The sequence below is a fragment of the Bombus vosnesenskii genome, unplaced genomic scaffold, assembly GCF_011952255.1.
Source record: "Bombus vosnesenskii isolate JDL3184/JDL3185 unplaced genomic scaffold, Bvos_JDL3184-5_v1.1 scf7180000014621, whole genome shotgun sequence".
NCBI classification, from domain to species: Eukaryota; Metazoa; Arthropoda; class Insecta; order Hymenoptera; family Apidae; genus Bombus; species Bombus vosnesenskii.
The window spans coordinates 539,953-556,781 of NW_022883555.1; the positions used below are offsets into that span (position 1 = coordinate 539,953).

At 35.0% G+C, this 16,829-nt stretch overlaps 1 protein-coding gene across 2 annotated transcripts in view; it reads left to right on the top strand.

Moving 5' to 3' along the window:
- Positions 1 to 16,829, top strand: part of LOC117240345 (protein GDAP2 homolog) — a 69,679-nt gene that overhangs the window by 16,153 nt on the left and 36,697 nt on the right. The window contains exon 1 of one of the 2 annotated variants that reach the window (XM_033506351.1): positions 6,393 to 6,873. The exons of the other annotated variant lie outside the window; for it this stretch is intronic. The gene's annotated coding sequence lies outside the window, so the exon portion shown is untranslated. Of the gene's footprint in view, positions 1 to 6,392; positions 6,874 to 16,829 lie in introns of those variants that run through there. 2 annotated transcript variants of the gene reach the window in all.

The window sequence follows — 16,829 nt, forward strand, 5'->3', positions numbered from 1 at the left end:
ATGTATTGGTTAACAAGTCGAAAATCCAAACTAAGCATAGAAAACAAATTAAAAATATACAAAACGATCATAAAACCAATCTGGACGTACGGAATACCACTATGGGGAACAGCAGCAATGAGCCATATAAGTAAAATAGAGACAATCCAAGCTAAAATTCTTAGAACAATAGTAAACGCCCCATGGTACGTTAGAAACGAGGACTTACGGAAAGACCTTGGAATACCAACGGTCAAGGAGGAGATTAGCAGATTCGCAAGAAAGTACAGAGAAAGAATAGCAACGCACCCGAACCGGCTGGCAGCGGAAACGGTCAACACATCAAGCATAGAAATAAGACTAAAAAGGAAACACCCAGCAGATCTCATAAAAGATATAACCTAACAAACACGAAGATGGTACCCCACTGGGGGTAGCTACCCACATGATAATCAAACAGCTAAAAAATTCTACCAAATGTCCAAATTGGACAAATTGTGAATGTGAAATATTAAATAAAAAAAAAAAATTTGACATACATCTGGTTTTATATGTATATATATATATATATATAAACTATATATATATTATATATATGTAAAAAATTACAAACATTGCAAATATTTGATAAATGAAAAATATTTATGCAAATATACCAACAATGTTTTAGTAAATTCATATTTTTATAAATGTAACCAATTAACCACAAAAATGGACCCGAAATAGAGATCTGTCTCATGTACTTAATATTAGTAAGTTGTAGCGTATGGAATGTCTGATCATGATCAGCCATATCTACTTACAAAAACTTAATTGGATTCTAGAAACATAATACACGTGGAGCTGATTAATTAAAGAGATGGAACCGAAGTGAAGATTTATCTCATGTACTAAATATTAATAGACTGTAACCTGTAACGTATGAATTGTTTGATAATGATCGGATTTATCTACTTATACTTCACTGCATTCTACATAAATGATGCAATGTGTTTCACACCGTATCTATGTAGGAAGCCGAGAACACTTTCTACAATCTCTTGAAACTTAGGCTTGCACCTATTTATTACCGCTATTATATTTCTAAATCTACTTTTAATTTACAAGGACTTTCCATTTAAACACAGAGTAATATTAATGGAAAAGTTAACGCGGAGTTAGATGAATACCAGGTACGTTCCAAAATCGATTTTTGTCAGAAATTCTCCGCTTTAAAAAAGTTTCTTTCTCCCAGTTTACGCTGATATGCATATGCTTCCAAACTTTCTGCAGTAATTTATTCAAATTTTTCGATTTTCTCAAAACGCCGATCCTTTTTATTGGAATTTCGTTGTTACCTCTGGGAGAAATTTAAATTTAGAATTCCGGAAATCGACTCGAGCGAACGACAATAAAGATAATATAGATAAGACAATGTGATTGTGGTTTATAAAATTCATCGTCGGTTATTGTTCTACTAAGATATGATTAGAATTATATATTATATATTAGAATTATCGCAATGATTTTATTCTACATTTTAGACATATTTGCACGCGTATAGCTCTCTTATCGATTATTTATTCCTGTTCAATCTGGAATCAGCCATGTTCAAGTATACTTGATAAACATTTAAATTGGATTATTTCGAAAACTAAGCCGAAAATGAAAAAATGTCATTCTATATTTTTTTCGTATTTTTTCACGAGGAATCACGTGCCCACTTTTACATGTTATTCGGCCCAATTCTACATATCTCGTTTTACTTTCTTTGATACAAATTTTACACCGCAGCCGTTCCCATGTTGCAACTATCTTATTAGCAAGTAAATCGAATTTCGTAGATCTTTCTTCAGATATTTTCGTTTGGCGTCACGATGCCACTTTCTGTGCATTACTCCCGCGTTTTTCATACGGATTCGCACATGATACATAGGGGAAGCTCGACGCCTGAATTTTTCAGGTGACCGGTGCCGCGCAACCCGTTCGTTCTCAGAATGGAAAATTGTTCAAAACTCGAGCGACTCTACGTGTGAATTTTTCACGCCAACTGGTCCATGTAACTTTCCTCATGCCTGAGATAATATTTTTCGCTGAAACCTTGCTAGTTGTGAACCTCAGCTTTTGAAGTTTTATACTAAGAAGATACTGCAGAGAAAAGAAGTATTTAAGTATAATAGGATGTTAAGAATTTAAATTCGTAAGAATCCAATGACGATGACTTCCTCTTTTGAAATTTCTTATGGCGAAATAGATTGTAGTTGAACAATATACCATTACGTTAATCATCCATTTAACAACTAAAAGCGATAGTGCTGACGTTTGTTTCTCATGATTACATTAAACTGCAGCAATTATATCAATTATTCTTCTGCGTTCCAGAAAAAAAATGTCTAGTATCGTTAATTTTCTAACAAATGTTTGCACGTATCATTATCTTTTAATGCAGGATTTTTTAATAGATTTCTTATTTCATTTTCATAGCGTCGAATTTTTACAGGCGTATAAAAATTTACAAAATTTAATATACTTGCATCTAAATAATTAGTACGTAAGTGCTATGATAAATACAATATATTTTTATTTAAAAAAAGAAGAATGTTATGCAATTCAGATAGTGAGGTATCAAAATTGGATAAATAACTTATAAAACGTGAGCCTTTGCGCTAAGATCTGAAGCTCAATATGCTTACATTCCTCTAAAATACTTCGAATTACCCGCGTATTATTGAAATACAGAAACTTGCGCCAAAAGTTTGGTATCGTTAAACACGTGTTCTGTGGAAAGGAACAGTGTTTCATTGTGTTACTGCGACGCAGTTCACTGTACCGCTAATCTAATAAAACAAAACGATTCCTACATTTCCTCTGGCTGATTCATGTCGTACACGCGTTGAATAGTTCACAGGTTTCGTGGCGAGATAAACACAGTTCTGCACGTCTACCTTCTCACGATTGCAATACGTTTTTCTACAGTTTCTCGAGCAATGCTGCGTAGCAACATGTAAAGAGCAAAGAGCAGAAAAATTATCATTTCAAAACCAGACACAGATGTTTATAAATATTTAAAAGTAATAAAATAAGTTTTAAGAAAGATATACGTGATGATATCAAAGATACAGGTGTCATGTATTATCCTTTTTTAAGAAATTTGTTATACAGTTTCCTAGGAATATGTTCGAATCATTTAATCGATGAAACTTTAACTACGGACGAAATTTTATGGAATTTTTGTTGAAATAATCATTGAATGAAAGACCATAGAGAAATGTATAAGTCGATTTTTGTGAATTTTCTATTTTTGCTACAATCTTGCGAAAGGAAATATGTAAATTAACGTGACCTAATTACGAAGCTATTAAAAATGTATTGAAGTATTGAAATGTAAATAATTGAGATTCCATTAGATTTCAAAATAAGCGATAAGTAGACTGCAGATGTTTGTGCATTTATGGAAAATTTAAAGCTGCAAAAATATATGACACATTGAAACTTTAATACTCGCTATAATATTTAGTGGAGGAAACAAATCTCTAATTAAATTATATTTTCTTAATTCTATTCGTATAAAATATAAATTTACGTAACCGTCCATATTTTGATCGTGAATCATTGACAATCCAAGTTGCAAAGAACGCGTCAACGATGTTCAGAACAAATAAACTCAAGAAACGCGAAGTATAATATTGACGCACATATATGTCTCAATTATATTGTTTTCTCTTGACTGTCGCGCAACCAGGAATGAATCATTTGTTAATTAGCTCGTTGGATGTCGTTCACGACTAAGATTCACGAGAACGCGTCTTGCTTTTTTTATTTTTTTTTTTTTTTTTGCTCCTTTCCTTATTATGACCAACATATTCTAAATTCGAAACAATAAATCTTATTCAGTCGTTCGTGTAGCTGGTTGTTTGCACGGGAATCAGAAGTTGTTATTGGCAAGAAATACCAGACGGTAATTCCTGAATCTTTTCCCAAGGAGAGTCGCGCGAATTAACGAGAAGAACGCGTCGTTACGCGGTTCTTTCCGCTCGATTTTGCGTTCCAAACGTACGCTAACTCGCGAAAGTATTTCAACACTAGTACAAACTTTTTACGAATATACATTACATGTGTTACACGAGACGTTTTGAAATATAATTAACACTGTAATGAGACTAGACTATCATGGTTACGTTGATAAAGTATGAAAGAAATCTGAAAATGTACGTAGTAACTACAAAATATTTAATGCAAGCATATAATTCGCAGAGATCATTAAAGTGTTTAGACAGTAGATTATCTATTGTATTAATAAGCATCAATATTCAGTAAGATCATCTGTAACATGTATTGTACGTCCAAAATTGTTATTCATGCTCTATACTAATTTTTTAATAAATACATTTTTACAATAAATATCTTGCATTTTTAGTATAGAGTTTTAGTTTCGTTTCAAATTTAACCAATTATGGCAATCGTGCCTTGTTGCAGTACTAATGAAATTTCAAAATGTTCTACGTAACACATACAATAAAGGCTATATGTACATGTATAAAAATTTTCTGTGGTGAGTGTCGAAATATTTTCATGAGCCATTGAATGTACTAGAAATCTGTACAACTAGGAGTTCCAGCAGTGACGTAACGTCGCGGTAACGGCATTTTCAATGACCCGTGTGCACGGATATCGAATACTTACGTCACGTGTAGTCATTGTCGTTGCACGCTCGTTTCGATCGCCAATCTTAAGAAGATGTGTACATCTTACGTACAGCGCAAGAAATGAGATAAAACTTTGGCTTTGTTTAGATACAGAGATAAATGAATGTTTATGTAAATTAATTATTTTACGAAGACAACTGAAGGAATGGAGGCAGAAATTTGTTTTATCCATTAAATGTTATAACGATTATAGCACGATGTTTCGTCACTTAATTCTGGAAATGAATAACGTAAATGAATGCGTGTAATATGCAAAAATATAAAATATACGCAAAGTAAAATATTCTCTAGTTGCGGTAATAAAAATATGTATGTGCATAATTATTCGCAGTCCAGTGATAAAGTGATGTTAGCTTAGTGCACATATATTATAAAATGTGATTATTTTGAGATCTGAACTTGACAAGCTAATACTACACATTAAAATTGCAAGTTTTATGCAACAATTATATTTTCAAGAAATTTGAATACGGAAAGATAACATTCAAGGAAAAGAATTTCAACATATTCGATATTCGATGGCGATTGGAATATTTTTGAGAAGGCGATGTGTCTAAACATTGCATTTTATACGTAACACACACGTGCAGATATATCGGTTCGAAAGGCGATACTCCACGAAGACGCTTCATCGTCGCCTCGCTTCTCCTCGCGATTAAAAACTGTCCTCGAAACATTCTAGTACGTTTTATATATATATGTATATGGTTATTCCGAGTGGAAACATCGACACAACGTTGTTTTTGTCTATCCTATTTGCACGTGAATAAAATTCTTTTAGAAATTTTCCAATTTGAACTGGTGCGAAATTTCAATGCTCCAAACTGCTGTGAGTAATTTTGACACAGATAGCGAAGATTTTGTGAAATATTCGTGCTATGTGTATAATAGTATTCGACGTACTATACCATTCATTCCCTTGGTATTGATAGAACCGATATAGTGAGTTCGTAAACTGAAACATTGTGTGGCAACATCTATCGATGTATCTGTACGTATCTAGGCTCATACACGTCATACACAAGGCTCTTTGAATATTACATTGCACAAATCCTTCGTTACCACAAATCTTCCATGAACAATTTTCAGTAAATTTTGGCAATTGACGTTCTCGCTGCTACTGACATTTCATTGTTTCCACCCACAGACAATATACCTTTCTATTAGAAATTTTATTACGTCTAACTTCGTTATCGATTATTATTGGGATTATTAACATTCATTCCCGATAAAAAGTTAAAAATACATGTTTTTTTCGATTGATGCCAGAAACGAAAGAAATCTTAAATACAGAAATAGTTATTCCCCAAATTTGAATTCTTCATTCTTTGTTTCGTCGCTGTCAAGGGAGTTAAATTACTTATTTCAACCCTTCAAGCGTATCAGCTTCAACTACTAATCGATTTTACGACATCATTGAATCTCTTTCATCAATTGTACTCGTTTCGTCGCTTGCTACGAATGGATAGTAAAAAGTAGCGAATTCTGGGAATTTTTAGCACAGCACTTTGCTGGCTCCTTTACGAGGAAAGGAGACCATGCAAATTGGACCGTCTGGCTGCATTAAAGGACATAATCGAGAATATTCAAACGATTGCGTCACGCGCGAGAACCATTATTCTTATATAGCATCTCGACGATTGGTACGTCCCAACGAAAGGTCGAAAATAATTTACGACGACGTTAAATAGCTTCGAGTCGCAGTCTCTGCGGTGGATCGCGAAGGAACTGAATCGAACACGATGGCTCGTTTCGCGTTCCTCGACAATATTCGTTCGTTCGAGCTGTAAGCTCTATCGACACTTAATTATCAATGTTACCGAATATTCCGCAATTGTGTCGCGGTCGGTTTTCGTTTCGGAAAATTTGTACCTTTCTCAGGCGTTACAGCATCGAATCGTAAAATATAAATGACGAAGTGAGAAGACAATGATGAATGGGAAATAATTGTAATCCTTTTGTGCGATTGGAATCGCAAAAGGATAAATTATGAGTTGGAATTGTAATTTTTCATAGCAACGAGTCGTAAAGCGTGAGTTATGAACTGGAAGATAAATCTGTCCGAAGAAAACTATAATTTTTTTGTAATTTTAGATCGCAAGGTATAAATTATCAAAATGGGACAGTTGCGAGTGGATAGCAGCGATTGTTTTAGGCTTCTTCAAAGATTAAGGGAACACGAAAACAGAACATTCATGAGTGAAAAATGGTACGATAATTTTTATAATGCTACTAATCATTGATAATAACTTCAGACCTTTTATGATACTGCATACCGAGAGCTGTATAGATTTTATATAAAATTAGGGCATGATAGTTAATAAGAATATCATGATATTTTTACAATAACTGTAAACATTTCTTGCAATAACTATTTTACAATAACTTCGAGACTTTGTATTAAAATAATTAAAAGAAAATAAATAAATGTACAAATAGTGAATGAAAAAAATTGCAATTTTCTTAGACTAATTCCAAGATTAACAAGAATACACAAATGACTCGTGGTCAGTTCGCGATAATTCTAATTTATTTTAATTGTATTCTTATCAGTTCAAAGTAGCACTCTGTCGTAAGAAAATATTTTAAAAAGATTAGTAAATAACTGTGTCGCGACAAAACGAGTTCGAAAATGTGCACCGTGCAAAGTATCGTTCGATGGTATAATCTTATCAAAAGTTTTATCTGAATCCCGCGTGTAATCCTATTATATTCTCTACACTTCGCGCGATACGGCTCCACTTTGAAAATCCCAGTTGCTCACAAGACGAGGAGAAACCAATACATTCCTAAGTATTATACGCATTTATTCCATGGATTCGTTTACCTGGCTCAAAATTGTTGTCCGACCGATTTCCAACAAGATTATTTATCAGAATTAAACGATGCAAATATTTTTACCGCTTTTCCCACGTATTTTGAGCACCGAAATGTTTTAGAAGTATTTATAACATTTGAAAATAATAGATAGATAATATTTCATATATACGAAAGGATATAAAAAATAGAAAAGTAAATTATCTATGCTGCTGAAAATAATTATAAAATTGTTCTCCGCACCACTTTGATTTTTACATCCATTCTTTGCGTGTGTACGTTTTTTGAATTATTATATTAAAGTCAATTTTTATCGCTTATTTTATATCGCGTATTCTTGTATTTTTGAAAATATAAATTTGTATTTTTTAATGCAACTGAAAGAAGGAATTATTAAAAATTACAAGAGGTATTCTACTTTGGATATTTCATATAGTTTTGCATATTATATGCGTTCTGTGCATTTCTACATCTTCAAATTTCCCATGAATGTATAAATACCAGCAATCTGTTTGCCACAGTGTCATATGAATAGCGAATCAATAAATTCTGGCCAATCTGTGGATTCTAGAGAATTCCTATTTGCCCTATTGCTGTAATAGAGTTCTTCGTGGTAGCGGTCCTTTAATTATTTTGAGTGTAGTTCGATTTAAAAAGAGAGGGGCGACTTTCAGATATTCGAAACGTCTCCACTTTGAAAACAAACGCACGAATCACAGGTGGTACGCTATTCGTTGCCGTCTTACAACATGAAACTTTTCTTTTTTATCTTGTATTATTTTGAAGCTTTGGTCTGGCCTACTTGTATGAAACACTGTATATTATTATATATTGTCATCCGTAAGTGATGGTCAAGCAAATTAATGCAAAAAGAAGGATATTTGCTGTTACATTTATCGTTCGAATATAATTTGTAATATTTGTATTGAAATATTCATATTCCTTTCATCTTTCGCTCGACTATTTTACTAATAAAAATTTGTTTGCGTTCGTTAGCGCTCGGTCCTATTACGAGAAGATAATCGCTTCAAAAGATCGTGTTATACAATATTCTAACACGTGATAGAATTGATCGTACTGGGAAATTGACGCTATGTGTTCATTGTGTGCCAGTTTTAGACTTCTCGAAATTACTCTTCTATATAAACAATCTTAATCTTCTATCAAATTAATTGCAAGTGTGATTTCAAGCACAAATTATGAGAGTCGTTTGATGATTCGATCTTTTACTCGATCGTAATGTCAATTTATTACAAAGATAAAAAGTCTGATGTTAGTCGTTTTAACTGGTTAAATAATTCTCGTGTTACTTATACCTTTCACCAAAATCAAGAAATTTGTCACTAATCCAGTTTACCTAATTGATTTCTGATAGACTCGTCATCGCACGATATTCATTCTCGAATCATTTGCAGTTGAAACAGCATTTCGATTGCGTGTCAAGCGAAAGTTTACACAAGAAATAATCTAAGAAAAATTAGCAGGATCCTTCATATCTTCGCGTGACTCTGTCGAACAACCAACAAACAGGGCTGGAGAAATCATCGAGATGTTGGATGATGGCTTAGAAAGAATGTTATCGATGCTAGAAACCATTCGTCGACACATCGTTTGCACACTGATAACGCCATGGAATTAGCTAATATTTGATCAATAATCGATCTGGCAACTGCTAGCGCAATCTCGAGACCAGATCCTCGTTCTGTGTTGCTCACTGACTCACCAGCGATTTGTCGCAGCATGATCGTTGCTCGGATCGCTGCTCGAATTGCTCCGGGCGAATTTTCTGATCGATTGTACCATTATTCGAGACGACACGATTATTTTAGAATCGTTGGAAACATGGTTATTTTACAGAAGATATCGTAATTTTGTTACAAAAGCGACACAATTTGAAGAACTTTTTTTTTTCTTTGAAGTATCATGTGTCAGCAAGATCTTCACGATCATAAGGCCTTTTTAAGTTTATACACTAAAAATTATCGAACTAATGCTAATTACGTGGAATAAAGTTCACTTTCATCGATTTTAAACCAAATTATAATTTTATATCATCAATGGAAAACCTTGTAGATAAAACAATTGATTTGTTATAGATACAAAAATCGTGGAATAGCATCCACTCCATCGATTTTAAACCTGTATGACCATTGAAAACTATGACATTCGATAAAGAAGTGTAACATCTGGATCTTTTCCACCAATGAGATATCATTGTATATTATTATTATAAGAGATATTATTAAAATATTAAAAACCAGGAAACTCTTTGATACTTGCAGCGTTAGTGTAATTTTCCAAAAATGTGTATACCATCGAATGTCCGCAGGTCTTTTCGATTTCACGAATTACGTGAAACGAAACGTAGTAGATCCCACGCGCTTACCCACGCGAACGTAACCGTGATAATTCGTTTACAATCGTCGACCTTTTCGTGCAAGCGCGTTAATTACCATCGAAAAAAGAACAAGAAGAAAGAAAGGGAAAAAATTGGAGGGATATTTTTATCTGCGACGATTCGTTTCCCCGCAATTTCTCTTTCGATCGACGTATCTTAGCCAGAGGATCAATTAAAAACGGTGTTTTCTCTCGCCCTCGGTTTCTCTCGTAACTGTTAATTTCACCGACGATTAATGCCACTGCTGGATGAAGCTGTCCCACGGGATTTTTTCTCTATGCAAATTCCACGACTGCTTATTCCACGGCATGGAAAACGGTGACCTGGAAAGCCGGGCTCCATTCGTCGAGAACAATTTCCCCGTTGGGGCCAATAAAACCACGAGTACTACACCTTCTTTCCCTCGTCCACGTATCGGTGAAACGTGACGAAGAAAACGGTGATCTCTCCTTTTATCGCGGTGCAAACGACATGGAATCAAGCGATCAACGATCGTTAACCGTCGCGTACCGTCGCTCCTCTCGTCAGATAAGTCGACGTCGATATCGCCGCTTGTCACCTTTTGACTAGTTTTGGGAAATTTCCATCGTCCGTAAAGGTGAAATCGAACGGCGCAAGTATTTCTTAAAGAGAAGGTGAACTTGTTTTCTTTCCAAATTCAGTCAATCTTATTTTATGAAATTAGTCGAACAGTGAGATTAAAGTTAAAGGAGCTTTCAAAATCTACGAGACTTGTAAGGTGCAAACAAGTTGTGTTGTGAAAAGTGTTTTAGGAGAAGTTTCAAATAAAAGTTACTATGAAATGTTTCATTAGAGGAAAATGGTGCGTGGATTGAATTTCTGATATTTCAGTCTGTCGTTGAATTTGTCTTATTCAAATTCGAACTGCAGAATTTCTGTTTTGCTTGTACCGACTTTGGCGAGCTGCTGGTAGCTCGTGAAACGTGTTAGCACGAACTAGAACGTCGTTTCGATAATTAATTGGGTCAACATGTTCATAGTGCAACGTGTTCATAGATTGCTACGTTCCAGAGATAGATTCTGTTGACTTTGATGTCTGAGTGATTTATCATTCATCATGATTCATTTGTTAGTTTATTAATTATTTTGTTAATATTAGAAACACGGGATATTACATCAGTTACACTAGACTAGTGCATATTGCATACACAGAGTCTAGTACTTACAGCTAACAAGAACTTTCCTGTTGAATGTACTTATTTTATTAAAGAATAGTCGACTCGAACACTAAAATAAGAAATACCAACAATGAGAAAAATAAGTCAATGAGACCAAACAAAGATGGGTTCGGGCAATAAGGAAAACTGAAGCGAAAACGCCAAGATAAAATTCCAACTACAGAAAGAAAACAACGCAATGCGAAATATAATTAAAAATGACAAACATAAATACATGAGAAAGAATGTCCATAGAAAGAAACACAATAAGAAAACTGCGAGATTCCCTGAAATAAAAACGACCTATCTAAATAGAAATCTAAAGATTCCTGGAATATTCTAAAAATTTCTAGTATTCCCTTAAAGGTATATATCAAAAATGGGAGAGCAGCAGCAGCTTCAAGTATGCCGCGATATTGAACTAGAAAGTTACCGATGTGAAAATACAACACGATATACGTGAACTATACACATTCGATAGTATATACCGTATTTCCTGTAGTCTTTTTCACGCTGTAACTTGGAATCTCCATCTTCTCAGCTATCTGCCTATTCACCCTTTCATATGTTCCCAGAATGTACGTGTGAGTATCGTACAAACTTCGCTCGACTTTTTCACCGATCTTTAGCTTTATATATCGTGGAAGCTATAATATCCTCGTTTCTGTGTTATATCGAATTATCAATCGCAAATTCATTGGAATCGCGTCTAACAATCTAAGACGCTGAACAGATAAGGCGTTCCACTGTCGACAAAAGACGCGCGAGAGGACTGTGTCAAGAGCTCTTTGCTTTGGCTCGCGAAAGAACACGCCAACACGTCTCGATTTTCGTTCAAGATGTACGTAATATTGGATATATATGCCACGACAAAAGAACGACGATGTAGGCTCGCTTTTGGTATCTTACAATTTAGAGAAAAACAATCTCAATACGAAATTTGATACTTCTGTCAAGAGAGAAACTAAAATGGACGGAATGGATGGAATCTTATCAACTTCCAGAAACCTTTAATCCTGCAAGTATTTTCGGTTTATGGCTGGTCCTTAGAACAGTCCTTAGGTTTGTGGCACGTTCTTACAGATTACGGAGATTGTCTAACGGAAAAGCAGGTTTTTCCCATAAACAATGTCACCCATGAGCCACGTTGGTAGGAGGCTTCTTCCTCCTATCTTCATTCCTAACGTTGGCCATAACCAATGGGCATCGCAGATCGTTACCCTCACTTTCCTAACGAAAAGTATAAGCAACGAAACCGCTTTCTTCATACAACAAAGACAGCCACTCCGAGCTTTCCTCCGTAATCACACAAAAACGAACTACATTTGTTCTCACAATTACAGAGCAGTCACTTGTGCTCTAGACTTCATCTCTATACTTGATCTCTAGACTTGTCACAAACAGTAACATTCGAGTAACAGTCAAAGCTCATCAGTAACAGTTAAAACACAGTTCGTGGAACAGAAGGAGTCAGAAGTCAAGTCAGCAGAATCGCCAAGTCGAAGACAGTCAATCGACAGAAGATACATCATCACAGTCGCCAACACGAAACGAGTCTCAGGCCGTATTCATTCGTAGTTTAGTATTCCATATACGCACCAATGTATCACATCTTGAAGTTGTTGGATTGTTGAAAATATATATTAACCTGTTAATATCAGCGTTATATTCAGTCAACCACCCCTATTATCTTAATCGAAATAGGGGATCGATCGATTCGTGGCGTCGATTATTCGAATCGTAACGGGAATTTACGATTTCCGTTGGCGCGCTTCTTCAAGATCGCTTCTCCCCGCGAACGGTCGAAAGTTCAATTGGATTAAAAAGAATATAAAGGTGCTAACAGATCTAGGTACATTGGGAAAAGATTAATATTCATTAGCACGCGAATGTTGATTCATTAGAAATGAAAAGCAAGATTAAAATACGTCAGCATTAAAATTCGTATCGATTTGAAATTAGAGCAAACAACTAGGGATACTAAGATCTTATAATCTTTTTGTTAATCAAGGATTGTCCAGTAACGGGATCCTCACTTCCAATATAGCGGAAAATTTCTTGAAAATTATGAATTTTATATGTGAAATTTTTTCGAAGTAACTTTAGACTGAAATTAATAATTATATTTATGGCTAGCCTCTTCCACCTGTTTAACGTACACGTATACGCTTTTTAATACATATATTTCTATCTTGTTTATTAAATATTCGCTATACAACAGCTGCAAAAAGTACCTGTACACCATTTTATTCGTTACAGTATTTATATATTAATTAATTAATTGAAAACTTGGAGAGCTTGTGGAAGATTAATTAGGTCAAAAAACGTAGAACCGGACGAAAAGACGGTTCACTGAAAAATAAGAGTATGTTCAAATATTTTTCGTAATCATTGTATTTTAGATTCACTTGATTACTTAACTTCTCAAGGAACAAATTAATGAAGATCAAAAAAGAATAATTATTTCTCACTTCTCCGAGAAGAATAATATATGCAACCGTTGAGCCTTAAGTTTTATTATTCATGAGAGAATTTCATACATTCACGAATACTTATCGACAATGTATATCTCAAGGGGTTAATTACCTTATGTAATTACGATCTGCATTATAAATTTCACAGTCCACAACAACCATCTCAGTAAATTAATTCTGATAATATAACTATTCATGCCAATACAACAATACACTATACAACGATACTTGGAAAAATCCATTGTTTCTTTCAAAGACACAACAAACTTCATACTTTATGTAGAAACTTTCAACAGGCCTGTTAAATTTCATATTTCGATATACACTTTCCTCGATCCATTGGATCAACTAGAGAACTTGGCGATATTACTTCAGCCAATTCTCCATAACGCAATTAATGGGTCGAGTGGAGCGGAATCTGGAGATCCTCTTTTCCCTTGATATTTTTTTTCCGAGCCAGCTGTTTTCAGCTTCATCGGCGGGAACAGGCGGTCATAAAGGATTTGTTTGGAAGCCCCGCGTTACAGAACGGCGTAATATCGAAAAGGCTTCTTCGGTGCATTCGTCTGCCACAGTTAACACATTCCATCACCCCCTTCGCGAGTAACCAATGGGTCACCGTGCTGTCACGTTTAATCGTAGCCTGTTACGACTACGCATTCGATCGTGCTATTCTTTCTTCGTTTTGTTAAGTCGTTAACACGTCGAATGCTACGGTAGTCATCGGTGACCCATGTTTTATTAAATTAATAAATTTGTTTTAATAAATTTTTCAGCATGAATTTGAAATAAAATAGATTTTATGCACTAACAAATAAATAACAGCGTTATTAGCGTTGATAACATCGTCAGAGGAAAATTGGGCAAACATAGTATAATATTGCAAGGATTAAATGTTATGGTGATATATATTTCGATGCATCGCGGCTCCCAGGGCAAAATATCGAAAATATGTGAATCTATAAAATTGTGAAAATATGTAGAAAAAATATTCCTTATACGTAATTCATTGTACTCTAATTATGGAAATTACCCATGAGTCTCTTATTCTTTTTCTTTATCTAACGTTTATCGAGCTCGTGGGTATTTTTATACCTCGTCATAATGAATTACCTCGAACGACTTCAATGACTCGCCACAGTGATGGTAAATTGTTTCGTGATTATAAGTAACAGGAATTTTTAATCTATCTATCTGTGTTATTTGAAATTCTTTGTGTTAGTATTGTAGTTAAATTGGATTAATTGTAAAGGAGATACACACGGTTTAATAGGGAACATCAGTGTTTTCGTTATCTACGTATTTCATTATGGGTTATTAATGATACATTCGTTATTCTTTGGATTCTTCGTAATATCGTTAGTCGACGTGGTTTATTAATAGTTGACGACATCTCCAATGATATTCAGCAGCATAAATTATTTAGTCAAGGCATTCTTTGTAATTCCTTTTATCGACTCTCCAATCAGTTGATTTAGCAAATTACCTTTCAAACGCCGCTTTTTTGGGCTATTTCTAGTCAAATGGTATCTTTCAAAATATTAAATAGTTCTCTTTTTTTAATTTGAGGAAAATATAAAACGTGAGATATATAAATTCGAAAAATCAGAGTTAAAAAATATTTGTTTTATAATTTTTCCAACGATTCGCAATTTTGATGTGTAACGTGTATTACCCCGAATAAAATATTTGAATAAAAATTCTCTTTAGCATCATGAATAAATGATTTCATCTACACCCTCATGCACAATCATAGTCACGTAGTGAGAAAGCAAATAGCGTAAAACCAAAGAATAATAAAAAATCAAAAGATTATGATTCTTCGTAGGAATAAAACATTTACGTGCTTAGGCATATAGCCAGGAGCAATTATGTTATTCAAGGAATTTGTTTCGACGATGAAAACCGCGTGTTTACGTATGTAAATCTGTATAGGTGGAGGCACGGGCAGATTTGTTGAGCGCACGTTCATCGGGGAATATTAATGGGAACGAGTATGCATATCGTGCCGGATGGAATTGGGATAAACATGCATTCGCGATTTCTCGTTATCCCGGCGTTTCGATGCTCATGTTTATTCGCTTGCTGATTTAGAGGTGCGATTAAATTTTGGCGCACGATACCACAATTAATAAATTCTTTAAGCAGAGAAAATATGACACTTCACGTTTCTAGCATATAAAATTATATCGTAGAACACTTTTTACAAAGTCAAAGAATCTTTCATGTTTTACAATTTATTTAATAGTCTCTAGGTTCCGAGATTAAACACTTTCTGGCAAAATTGCTATTGGAGGCCTACTTTTAAAGCCTTATTTTACTAAAAGTAATTTTATTTAAGTGACTATGACTAACACCAGCGTTGATAAATAGCTGAATTACAACGTAGCGTTCGATTTTGATCAGTATAATTCTCGTATCAAGCTTAACCTTTTAATCCAAACTTCACCGTGCTCTACATACCTTGAGTGCTCGAATTAACATCGAACTTCAATCATTATTTCAATAGATACAGTTTTATTTATTCAACTTAAGGCAAACTTAAACATCACCATTTCTTACCTTAGACATTTAAGTTACCATTGAACCTTATTATCACCGCCATTCAAACTTTTACCATCTCAATAATTTCGAAAAATTCTTTCTATTTCGGCACTAACTACCAAAATTCCTTTGCAAGAATGGCATCGATATATTCTGACGCAGAATTATCAGTCTGTTTGGCCTGGGGCTGCTGGAGGGATGCATTCGGTTTCCTCTCTGGTTGGCGAGGCATTTTGAACGAGAAGCCCCGCGGGGTGAGAAGCGAGACACGAAGTAGCTCGCAAATGTTCACCTTGCTTCGAATGTGGAACATCGATTGACCGGTGAGCCGTGTGTGTTAGGTCGTTTGTTGTTTAATAGAAAGGCGGCTGTGGGTCTCCGGGTGGGCGACGGCGGATGGGAAACAAAGCTCGTCTGAAAGCACGGCCCTGGCGACACGCGGCGAATGAAAGTCGTACACTCTCTCGTTCGAGCCTTGGGGTGGCTTTCGTGGTTGGTTTCCCTTTTGACTCGCTGGGAAACAGGGCCAATTACGACCCAGCGTAATCGTGATAGCCCAGCGGCACGGGAACAGTCAGCACAACTTCGAACGTTAATTCGTCCGGTTGAATTTATTTTTCCATATTTTCGATCGAAGAAAACCACGTTTTAGCAAAATAGAGCGAGGGATTGATACAACGCAGAGTTCGTTCGAGGCAGACGTACCCAATCGAGAAATAGATAAAAGCCACGGTATTAATGGTATCAGTTCGTT